General features: G+C 40.4%; 1 protein-coding gene across 1 annotated transcript in view; it reads left to right on the forward strand.

Moving 5' to 3' along the window:
- The window catches only part of PGCKA1 (PDCD10 and GCKIII kinases associated 1), a 43453-nt gene that overhangs the window by 663 nt on the left and 30118 nt on the right, over nucleotides 1-12672 (forward strand). The gene's annotated exons all lie outside the window — the stretch shown is intronic.

Consider the following 12672-nt stretch of genomic DNA (forward strand, 5'->3'; position numbering starts at 1 on the left):
GGGAGAGTATTTCAGTGCTCTATAAAAGAGGAAAAAAATAATAATTATTAAAAACAAAACCAAAAACGGGGAATAGAAGGAAAGGCAGCCAGTTAATTGAGAAGTTAAATTGGATGAAAGCATATCCATTAAGTGATGAAGTTTCACTGACAATTGCTGGCAATATTGCAGTTCAGTTTTTTTAGCTTTTGCCCAAGGATTTGTCCAGGATGCGGCATCAGCACTTTATTCACAAAGATCTTCTTCATCACAGTTTTTCTCTAAACTGTAATTATTTTCACATGGGGCCATATGTACCACTTTTACCCCTTTATAGGAATTTAGTTGTAGACGATAAAAACTACCATTTACCTGTAGTTCCAGAGCTACAAAATCTATATTTACTAGAAGATCTCAGTGCACCTTTAGATTTCCACCCCCTGGGGATTCTCACTGCATAAAAGGAGTACGTGGTGTTTATAGTTTTACTCCTCGGATAGCAGGTGGTAATTGCAGGCAATGTACATTTTCTTCATTTTATTCTAGAAAACCTATCCCTTTTTCCTCTTTGCACATAATGCTAGTGTATACTAAAAAGAAGTGGAGAATAACAATACCTATGACACCTTGCTACAGATAGATAAGCTCTCAACTTTCTTTGCTTTATCATTACCAGTACTTAAGATAAACCCAAGGAAGTTGGAGCTCCAACAAGTTTATCACTAGAGCTTAAAAAACAGTTGCTCACTCCCGGAGTGGCCATCTCAACCTGATGTAGGTCCAGCCTGGGACACTGAGTCTATTACCAGCTATGGGTACTGCTCACCTCCCAGCAGAGGAGCTCACTAAGCAGATGAAAATATAGAAAGAAACAACCATGTTTTAAAACAACTGTTTTAAATTTACTATAACTGACCTCTGAATTTAAATTATTTACAAAAATCTATACACATTTATCTATTCAGTAACTCTTGTAGATAAGGGGCTTATTTAGTAAGCAAAATCTAAACATAAGAGAAACACAACAGACCCCAAATACACAGCCATTCTGTTACACAAGCTTTCTCCTAAGGTGAGCATTGCACCCAACTGACATATGGGGAGCAGCCTGCCAAGGCCAGACTGTTTGTACAAATTGGGTGGGTTATGAAAGCTAGCACTTAGGAGCAGGCAAATCTGTTGAACGTTGATTACACAACATGTCTTTGTAGGGTGAAAGACACAAGAAATGATAAAGTCACTCTGAGCAAACAGATACTGAATGAGGGCAAGAAGTAGCTCATTTCCAAAGAGAGGCATATAGAAGAGTTTACTCCAAGCATGCTAGCAGTTCAGATGTTCATTATACCAAAAATCTTACAATCATTACAGTAATTTACATTGTTTTAATTATTGTGTTTGTTTGTTTTTTTTTTTCTAATGATATAACCCAACCTATTAGCCTGCTCTGTCACTTCAACATAGAATCAAATCACAGAATCACCAAGGTTTGAAAAGACCTAAAAGATCATCCAGTCCAACCGTTCACCTATTACCAATAGCTCCCACTAAACCATGTCCCTCAACACAACATCCAAATGTAGTATTGTTCACAGGAAGGATGCACAAATCAAAGACTTCCATCTTGTATGCTAGAAAAGATATTCTTTGAAACCGAGATTCACGCAAATCCAAGAGAGAATTTTTTATCTTCAGCCTTTGGAAAAAACCAAGGAAACATAAAAATTAAAATGCTTCCATGAGTGTGGAATTGTTTTCTGTTTTCCCAAAACCAGAGCTAAGCAAAATATTGATTAAAAGTTATCCTGGCTCTTCCAAAATGCTTGTGAATCTCAGGAAACCTGTATCAGATTTAAGGCTTATACTGCAAATCGTGAACCTGCTCATTTTCTTGCAGCTCTAGGTAGGCAGGAAGACAGAGCAAAAGCTGTGAGTGAATGCAGCAGTGGCTTCCTTGGAAAGCCAGGTAGAAAGTGATCACCATGCAAAGGAAATATTTTTGAGTGCTAAGGCTCTTCATTAACTACATGGTTGTTCTTATCACATCTCAAGGAAACACTTAAGGAAGTATCTGCTTTCAACCAAGGTGCTTCATATAGGCAAGAGTGTGATCCTTTCCTCCCCAATGAGCAGAAAACCAAGTACAGGATCTGAGGCACATAAAATATAACAGGGAAGGAGACCAGACAGGCAAGTGATAGAGAAGGTCTTTGTGGTCTCTGTTTAGCAGACATGTGCAGAACAAGAAAGACAGACAGAAAAGAGGAAGTGTCTGGTCATGGAACAGAGTGCCCAGTGCCCCAGCAAACAGCAGACCTCAGGGCAAGCATGGCCTGCACAGGAGACCAAGGTCTGCTTTGTCTCCATGCTGTTCTACCACTTCAGGAAAGCCTTCATTCACATTTTACAGGAAGGGGAGGCCTTTTTCTGTGTTTGCACAGTATCTAGTTAAACACAATCTCAGCCTTGTCAACATCTCACACAACCATCACTTCACAAGTGACGTGGTGGGGACAAGACTTGACACATGCAACCCACTGAAAGGTGATGTCATCAGATAATAAATATTTGCTTGGAACTTAAAATTCCTCTTCCAAAACCTGTCCATCTGCCACCTGACAGCAGAGTGTGCCCCATTCTTCCACCAAAAGAAACGCAAGCAATGATGCATGGACATGGTTGGATTTTGCAAAGCTAAGGAGCACGAATTCCAGCAAACCGGACATATTGCTGTGGAAAATAGGTACAAAAAGTGACATAGTTTTACTTATTGAAAGTTTGATATCAAATGGACAAAATAACTTTTGGCAGAAAGGTCAAAAGGTATTATTGGAAAGGGGAAAAAAAAGGCAGCAATTTTTCCTCGATCTTCCCTCTAAGTCACATTTGCTCAGACACATGGAGGAACTTTACAGTTTTATTAAGAGCTGAGTACATAGTTTGGAAACTAAACATTTAATCAGTTACAGCAGGAAGCTGGAAAAAAAAAGAAAAAAAAAAAAGACCTAAGGTTCCTTTTTTGTGTGACGTTTTTGTCTACAGTTTCTACAAAAGTTTATTTAACTTCCAATTCTTCACTTTAACCACAGATGTTGGCTGCAAAGCCACAGATGCTTTCTGGTTAGAAAAATATTTGTGGTCAAATAGTCTATTATTAATTCACATAAGTTATTTTTCCATTTGGGAAAGCAAGGAACAAGCCATCTCCTTGGGGCTTACTTTTTTTTTTTTGGTGAAACCAAATGGGCCTGGCTCTACTTTAAGTCATTCCCCGGCTATGAAAGAAAGCTGTGCATTGTTATTAAAAAGCAGTTAACTTTTGTATTTTATGAGAAGAAGGCGAATGCTTTGCTATAGCAGACAGTCTGCTTTTGTGCAAGAGATGAGTAGAAAAGAAGAGAGTACCCAATGTGAAGGAGGAAATGTACTCCAAGTGACTGAAAAACCTTTCAACCTGGAGCCTCCTCCAGGACCTTTCCATACTGACACCAGTGGGAATAGTACCAAATCCTCATACACAGGCCAGGAGCAGAATACGTGACCTGGCGTAGGCTGTGCTGGTGCTGTCACAAATCTGCCCAGTGCTCTGCTACCAGCATAAATTTCAGTGCCACAGCAGCTCATCTCTGCCCAAGGAGGGCAGAAGATCTCCAGACTACATAGGAAAAGATTATTTCACTTTTGACTACACTCCCTGCCCAGGACGGGTGCATCTGGGTGTGAAGACACTTTGCCCAGATAGGTTGACATTAATGTCCATAATGTCTACTCTGATGTGGAGTCTATGGAGGCTACTTAAAGGCAGGAGCAGAAGGAGTGTACCAAATGAGCTATATGGAACCACGTTCCCACAGATTCAGGGATTTGCCTGGCAGTATGTCCTTTCCTTCTCTGAAAAGCTATTCTCCAGGATTTATTGCAATAGTTAAATTTATTGCCATGGTTGTATTTACAGCTCTCACTTCCCCCTTCATCCCGCAGCTTCTTGCAACACTTTTATTAGATTTGGGAGTGCCCAGCATTATCAACCTTACTCGCACCTGAACCTTGTGCAACAGTGCAGGACACAGAACAAGGGGCCCATGTCCTGCCCATGCAGCAGACTAATACTTTTCTTCCCTTCACCTTCTGCAGCTCCCAGGTCTGGGCTGCAGCCACCTCAGTGCCAACCAGCCTATCTGTACTGCTCCACAGGACCCACAGTTTCTTCTCCTATAAAAAGTGTTAAGCAGCTCCTACATTTCTTACAGCATTCAAGCCTGACAGCAGTGTTCTCTAGGCGATTTTAAGACTGGTTGTTCCTGAGGAGCTACTCTTCTGATCTGCTCACAGTAAAAGTATTCTTCTGATCTACTTGCAGTAAAACAAGTGTAAGGCTTTGGCAGTGTCAGATTTTTAAAGCAAGCTGGCAGCCCTTTTCACTTAGAGATCAGAAGAAAAAAAACTTTCCACTTCCAGAAACCTGAATAAAGCTTTGTTAAGGTCCTTTCTGTCTCTATTTTTGGCTTGGGTGTGGCATGGAAAAAATAATATTTACCATCGCAGTAGCTGTGCCCTTTGTGTATTTGTTTTCATATTCCCTTTCCCCGTGTGAATTCAGCAGATGTTGCAGGGCTTGATATCAGCCCTGTACTTCTGTTATCTGAATGTATGCACGTCTCCACTGAACAGGCCACGTCTGTGCAGCAAAGATGCAGATTCAACTGCCTGACAACATAATGAAGAAAAATACCCTAAGATTTCATTTGCAATGTAAATGAAACAGAAGCTACCGTGATCAACCCTAAACTGAAGGCCTCCAGAGGCCTGAGAAGTTACAACCATGTACAACGTCCCATTTCTGTTCTTAACGTCTCTTTTTAAATTAAAATCACTTGCAAATGTTTTCCACTGCACTGGATGAATATGCTCAGATTGCTAAAGGCTAGTCCGTATTTACAGATATACATTAAACACTAATGCTTGGTGCAATTATCCAATTCATTACCTACCATAAAAACATTTCCATCCACTCGCATATAAACAGACAGATTTGCTAATGCACAGATGATCAAAAAGCTCAAAGACCACTTAAGAAAACAGCAGACAAAGAGTGTGAGCTAGAGAAACAAAAACGGGCTGCTTTCATGCCAGTACCACCACATATTAGTCAGCCTGAACCATTAGTTCTTCTTCACTTCTCTGCCATCCTTCCAAATAAAGCTTTACTGGAGAGTGACTGAGCATTTTTAGCTCAGTACATACGCTGATATCCACGTCTTGCAAGTGATAAAGACTGGGTTTGGGAAGCAAGGAGGTAAATCAGCCTTTTGCTCTGGACAAGGGGTAGAATTTGAAATTAAGTCTCCTGAATTCTCTAAGAGCCAAATCTGTCTCCAGAGACTAACCCTTTAAATCCTAGCACACTGACAATAAATCTCCTGTAATGAGGAAATATGTCAGGTAGATAAGTTATTACATACAGGCAGAAGACATTTGCTTTATGATGGAGCTACCTGAGACACACTGTACCTAGCCTCGGATAAACTCGGAATAAGGAGTCTTGCTGGAAATGTCAATGTGCTGTTAGCCTTAAGCATTCAGCTGCAAATGCAGAGTCCCACAAGTCAGTCTTAACTATGCAATCTACACTGATAATTTTGGTGAATTCAACCCATTTTTTTTCCCAAGAATTACATGAAAGAAAGGAAGAAAGAAATTAAAAATGAAAGAATTACTATACTGGCCCAATTCCAGAAAGTCTTTCAGTGGAATTAATACTTTCCTATAGCTTTCAAGTATTGTTCAGCTTGAGACTGAAACAGGTAGTAAATGCAGTCAGGATAATCAATTCAATAATGCTTCAGAAATTCATCTGTATTTCATTCACCATTTCTGTATCATTGTCACATTAGCACCTTTCTAATGCAATGGTCAATACTTCAAACCTGCCTCATGCTGAGAAATAATTGCTGTAATCACAACATAAAACTCTACTCCTATTCACAAAAACACTGTGCCTGATCATTCCCTTAGCCACACATCATCACTCAATGCCTGCTAAGGAAATTGGTTGAAAATAACTAAATGGAAAAGTTCACTGGCTCTCTAAACAGCTCTAGATTAAATTATCTCTGTGCTTTACACATTAATCCAGGTACTGTACTTAAAAGAAAAGTAAAACCCTTTGAGTCAAAAAGAACTCATGTAAGAGAAAAAAGTTACATTCCATGACAGGGTCTTTATTAAGGTATTGTACCAGAGGCTTTTCCTGAAGATTACTGGGTGCAACTTTAAGTAGTTGTAGTGTTTTCTGTATCTTCCTATTTTAAAAGTTTTGTTATCGATTTTCACAGCAGTTTGTAACTATGACCCAAACAGTTCTCTGCTCTTCTGCTCTTTGCTGATGGTTCTTTCTGTGAAGTGAAACACTTAGGAAAAATAAGGTGAAAAAACTGATCCTTGTATGTAGGAGCAGATCGATGTAGGGGGAACAGCCCAAGGAAAGAAACTGAAAAACAGAATAATTGAATAAGGAGAGTTTGAGTTCTTGTTGTTATTGTTTTGTTTTTGTTGTCAAGAGGAGCATATAATTTTTGCCACTTTCTTGTTTGCACCAAGTACATTATTCTCCAGACTTTAGTTCTTCCACTCCGTTTTTCTGCACATGCCTTATCCCTGTGCCCTATGCAAAGTCTTCTGATTCTCAGACCTACTAGTTTTCTTTTGAGCAGAAGAATTAAGTTGTTAATTCATGGCTCTCTCTCTTTCAGACTTGACAATTAAAAACACATTTTGGCTGAGCAGTAAAATTATAGCACATGCTTTGTGGGTCGTATCTACTCATTCGTGTAGGATTAGTTTTAGGTTAGCAGTAAAAATCCAAGGTTGTAATTCTTGCAAGCTCAAGCTATTTTTAAACAGATTTCAGTGTCTTCTCTTTCTGTTTACATTCCAGTCTGAAGTTACTGTTGTGATATTTTCCCAAAAGATTTTCCAGTCTGACAGCCACATGAAATGGCATATTTTCCCGCATCTAAGTTAATTTCCTTTCAAACAATGAAACCAACAAAAAATGCTTTTACCTATGGCTTTCAAGGAGCTACAGTTTCATGTTTTCCCCAAAAATTGTTAAATTACCTTAGCCTGTTAAGCTGCCAAACCCATTAAGTTGCCTTTGCCTAACAATTCTGAGCCTGTAAATCACTGATTCTCCTAATCTTATGAAATTATTTTCCATTTTCTGAATCATTTCAGCTTGATGTAGAAAGACAAATCTGCAGAAAATTATTTCATAAAGCCAGTATCTGATTTGAGCCCCAGAAGCACTGCTCATTGCAAATCTGCAGTTTCCAGTGCTGTAACAGCTGCATTAAATGAGCATTTGTTAGCATAAAGTAAACCTGGCAGAACTTCTCTAAAGTTCTTTTAATGCAGATAATCCAGTAGCGGTATGCTCCGCTGCTACAGGGCATGCATTGTTCACTATCATGCCATGAATGAGCCTAGATTTGTATGTTGTACTCTCGACATGAAACTACATTAATCATAGACTGAGATTTCTTTGTTTGGTAAAACAGATTGTTTCTAGCCTTTTACAGTATCTCACATTCCTATAGCCCACAATGGACTTCTGTCCACAGGGCTCACTGCACAGTGCAATGCTAATGCAGCTCAATAGCTCACCTAAAAAACCCACACAAAATTCCAAACCCAACAACAGAGTCCATAAGGAGCCACCTGTTTTTGAGGTTTGGCCTTCTGTTTCTCAGTCTGTGCGAGACTCTATTATTAACATGCAGGATTTGTACTTTATGTTGGTTGCTTTGGTTTTCCTCATCTCCATGGTATCCCCGGTAAGAAGCATAATATCAGAAGATATCATAAAACAGCCCTTTGTGCTCTAAAAGATATACAGAGTTTCTTGAATAAGGCTGCTGGAAACTTTGCATTAGGAACTGGGTGAGTAAATATACTGCCACTCACAGAAAGCTGGGCTGCCTTTCCCTGACAAATGGAAAGGTTAACTCCATCAAGCCCTACACATTCAAGAGTCCTCCATCCTCAAATATTCCTCATCACGTATCTCTTGCAGCTCATTTGACAGAAGGAAAATTAAGCTTAAATAGTTGAAGACCTCATTTATTTATGCCAAGAAAATCCCACACAATTTGGAATTAATAACACAGAATTCCCCTCCCACCTACCACATGGAGCCCAGTCTCCAAAAACCTGCCATATCTCTCTAGGGCAGTATGTGAAACAAGCCTGTTTGCAGAACTACCTTCACCCTCTTCTTTCCTCTTGTGTGAAAAATAACTCACTCATGTAGAAACAAAGGCAAGATCATCATAAGGCAAGATGAAAAAGAAAAAGAAAAAGAAAAAGAAAAAGAAAAAGAAAAAGAAAAAGAAAAAGAAAAAGAAAAAGAAAAAGAAAAAGAAAAAGAAAAAGAAAAAGAAAAAGAAAAAGAAAAAGAAAAAGAAAAACAGAAAAGGAAAAGAGAAAAAGAAAAAGAAAAAATGAAAAGGAAAAATAATATACTCATGTAGAAACAAAGGCAAGATCATCAAAGGCAAGATTATGAGGCCAAGACAGCATGGTTCATGAAAGACAGGTCATGCTCTCCTTCTACAACTGGGTGACCAGGCTGGTAGATGAGGGAAAGGCTGTTGATGTAGTCTACCTAGACTTCAGCAAAGCCTTTGACATGATCTCTCACAGTATTCTTCTGGGGAAACTGACTGCCTATGGCCTGAACAGGTATACCCTCCTTTGGGTAAGGAACTGGCTAGAGGGTCGTGCCCAGTAGGTAGTGGTTAATGGAGTTAAGTCCAGCTGGCAACCTGTTACAAGTGGTGTCCTCCAGGGGTTGGTACTGGGGCCCATCTTGTTTAATATCCTTACTAATGACCTATATGAGGGGATTGAGTGTACCCTCAGTAAGTTTGCAGATGACACCAAGTTGTGTGGTGTGTCAACCTGTCTGAGGGTAGGGAGGCCCTTCAGAGGGATCTGGATAGGCTGGATTGCTGAGATGAATGGGATGAGGTTCAACAAGTCCAAGTGCCAGGTCCTGCACTTTGGCCACAATAACCCCATGCAGCGCTATAGGCTTGGGGCAGAGTGGCTGGATGACTGTGAAGAGGAAAGGGACCTGGGGTTGTTGGTCAGTGCTCGGCTGAACATAGGCCAACAGCATCTTGGCCTGCATTAGAAATAGTGTGGCCAGCAGGAGCTGGAGGAGAGTTAATCATCCCCCTGTGCTCAGCACTGGTGAGGCCGCACCTCATGTACTGTGTTCAGTTTTGGGCTTCTCACTACAAGAAAGACATCAAGGCCCTGGAACATGTGCAGAGAAGGGCAACAAAACTGGTGAGGGGTCTGGAGCACAAGTCTTATGAGGAATGGCTGAGGGAGCTGGGATTGTTTAGTCTGGAGAAGGGGAGGCTCAAGAGAGATCTCATTGCACTCTACAGCTTCCTGAAGGGATGTTGTGATGAGGAGAGGCTTGGCCTCTTCTCCCAGGCAACAAACATAACCCAAGGAAATGACCACAAGTTGTACCAGAGGAGGTTGAGATTAGACATCAGAAAAAAACTTTTTCTCTCAGAGTGGTCAGGTGCTGGAATGGCTGCCCAAGGACATGGTGGAGTTACTGTCCCTGGTAGCGTTCAAGATGTGTCTGGATGAGGAGCTACAAGATATGGTTTAGTGGCTTGTGGTAGCAAGGGCAACAGGAGGATGGTTGGACTAGATGATCTTGTAGGTCCTTTCCAACCTTGTGATTCTATGATTCTTTAAAACCTGGAAAAACCTAATTTGAAAAAATCACTTATTCACTGAGTCAATACATTTTTCTCCCAGTAAAAAAAAAAAACAAAACAGGGGTTTTACTCCAACAAAATGCAACACAAACAAGAGGCAGCACTTGAGCCAATTAGCCCTTTTGAAAGCCCTGCTAACAAAGGGGTGCTTGAACTTTCTCCTTTCCCTAGGCATTTCTTTTGCTTTCCAGGAGACCTGAAGATCTCTTTGCAGAAGATTGCAATTGATTGCCACAAAACTTTCCATGAATGACCTTCTCTAAAACATTCAGGTGAGCTGCCCAAAGACCAGCCCAAGGTGTCATTTACCAGGCACAGCTCCTGGTACTCTCCTACTGCCCCTAGGGCTAGGACCTCTCCCTGCGCATAGTGTTCAAGGAAGTAGGTTGCACCAGTGTCATAAAGGATTTCCCCTTATAAAGAGGCTATAGGTACTTTGCAGATCAACTCATTAACAAGAGAGATGCCTATGTGTTGGTGTGTGTTTTTTTTTTTTTACTGTATTTCCTTGTTTGTGTTACAGAAGCATCTGCAGGCACTGTAAGTGATAGGGCCACCTTACTTTGGCTGTCACCTTTAAGACATACTCTCATTAAATATTTACAGATTAAATAAAAAGTTCCAGAGACCAGACTTGACCAAGATTTGATGCTAGAGCACCTGCCTCTTTTAGGAACAACACAGAAGAACACCCAGCCCCAGCTGCTCTAACAGTAAAGTTTATGCCACCCTGAGCAGTAAAAGCTCTGAACTTTAATCTCTCTGGATTTAGGAGGCCCTAAACCATGAGTATTTGAAATCCAAGCAACAGTTAACTTCAGGATGTTATCATATAAGGTGCACCGGTGTATCTTAGGTGCCTAACCAGCATGGCAAGATCATTGCAAGATCATTTGACTGCACAGCAGGTCTTCCTCTGAGAGAACCAGCTATTGCAACAGGGGCAACAGAGAGTGCAGAAGCCCAAGGCAGGGCCTCATGTAGGCTGCCAGACATTAGTCAGATCTCCTAATCACAAAGCTGTTCTCATTGAGTATTGCTCCACCCATCCCATAACAGCTAGTTACCCGAGTATTAATGTTTGCCACCTGTTTCCTTCTCTTTAGAGAAGGAAAGTTTCCTTAGGCTTTGCCCGAGGAAGTACATTTTGCCTGAGTCCCCCAGTTTCCACATTTCTTTCATGTCAAAATAACTTTCTACTACCAGAAAAATAAAAAACAATCAACAAAAATATATTATCAGGGATCTTTCAAAGTAGTCTGAACTAACCAAGCTTTGTTTCTTTTGTAAAACACTACCTGCAATCAGATCCTTCACAGAGGCAGCCATAATGATGGGTTTCCACTCCCTCTCCTCTCTGGTTTTAAGACAGTGTCAAAACAGTGCCTGTGTTACAAATCAAACAGCAGATTGTTTTGCAAACTCCCTTGTTGTTTTCTCACTATTAATTGCCACCTGAATAAGGGGAGATTGTTGAGGAAGAAAGAGAGAAAGTAGTGAAGTGCTTCCTCTGCATCCTCTCATCTCTCAGAGAAAACCTTCTGCAGCTGCTGGTGGCAATCAGTGGCCATACCCAGGGGACACCACCCAGGCACCCTCATGCCAGCTTCTTACTGTGGTGCAATGGTTTTGGTAGGTGTGGAAGCTTCTGCTCCACCGATTCTTCTCATCTCATGACCTCAGAGTAAGCCACAGAAGACTATTGCTTTATTTTTTTCTGTTTGTTGTTCTTTTTTTTTCCCAGTAGTTGCTCTTATCCATTGCAAATTTTACCTTTCCTTATTTTTCTCTTTCACACATGCAGCAGAACTCAAAGAAATTTGTGAGAGTAGGGCTGTCTCCTGACAGCAGCTCAGCATCGCAGAAATTTAGCTGAGACAGGAAGCTGCACTGCAAGTCTTCATATGTCACTTCTGGTGTAGAAAGCTTTGTCACACAGAAAATTAAAAAAATATAGACTGACACATTTAAAGGATTTCAAGAGGTACGAACACAGACAGTGTAGGGTGAAAAAAAAAAAAAAAACTTATTTTTTCTAACAGACAAAAATGTCACATTTCTTCAGACCCTTTTTTAACCTCTTCACAATGAGCTGTGTAGACTGAAACTTCATCAGACAGCAGGAGGGTTAGGAAAGCAGTGGCTACATTTTTATGCAGATTTGCCATTCCATCCTAACTGAAATGAATTCTGGTGTTATTCTGACATGAACAAGGCAGGACTTGATAGAATCTGGCCGGCTATCTGGGTCTCTATCAGAAACTCAGACACTTTCTTGTCACTTCACCCATCTCTTCTTACCAGTACCCTGCTACAAGCCAGCACAGAAATTCATGTCTTTAAAAATCAGGCAGCCTGACAAGGAGTATAAAAACTAAGGGAGCAGAGAGCCTTCCAGTGTGCTTCAGCAAACCCATTGCTCAGAGCAGCTCATGGAAAGAGTGATGAAGGCATACTACGCACAGCTCTAACCAAAGCGTGATGATGTGCTGGCAGAGTTAAACTGAAGAAATTTTCTATATAAGAATGATGTGCTGATTTAAATTGGTTTACTCTGATTAATTTACTCTTGCTACACAACAGTGCCATTTCTGTTGGCAAACAAAGCTTCAGTCTTAAATAGATGCTTGAACAGTTGTTCTCATAGGATTAATTTAAATTAAGGAATAGGTTGCAAGAAAAGGTAATTTTGTGACTCAAAAAGTATTATGTATTTCACAGACTTGGAACCCTGAACCATTACTCCATAATCTTATCCAAATGTTGATGTCGTCAATGAATTTTAAAGCAGTTTCTAATTAAGATAAATAAGGAAAACAGATGCTGCTGAAGAAATGCCCAGTAAGGATTTCTATTTCAAGACAGAACTGCTTGAAACACATAAGCA

The sequence above is a fragment of the Excalfactoria chinensis genome, chromosome 4, assembly GCF_039878825.1.
Source record: "Excalfactoria chinensis isolate bCotChi1 chromosome 4, bCotChi1.hap2, whole genome shotgun sequence".
NCBI classification, from domain to species: domain Eukaryota; kingdom Metazoa; phylum Chordata; class Aves; order Galliformes; family Phasianidae; genus Excalfactoria; species Excalfactoria chinensis.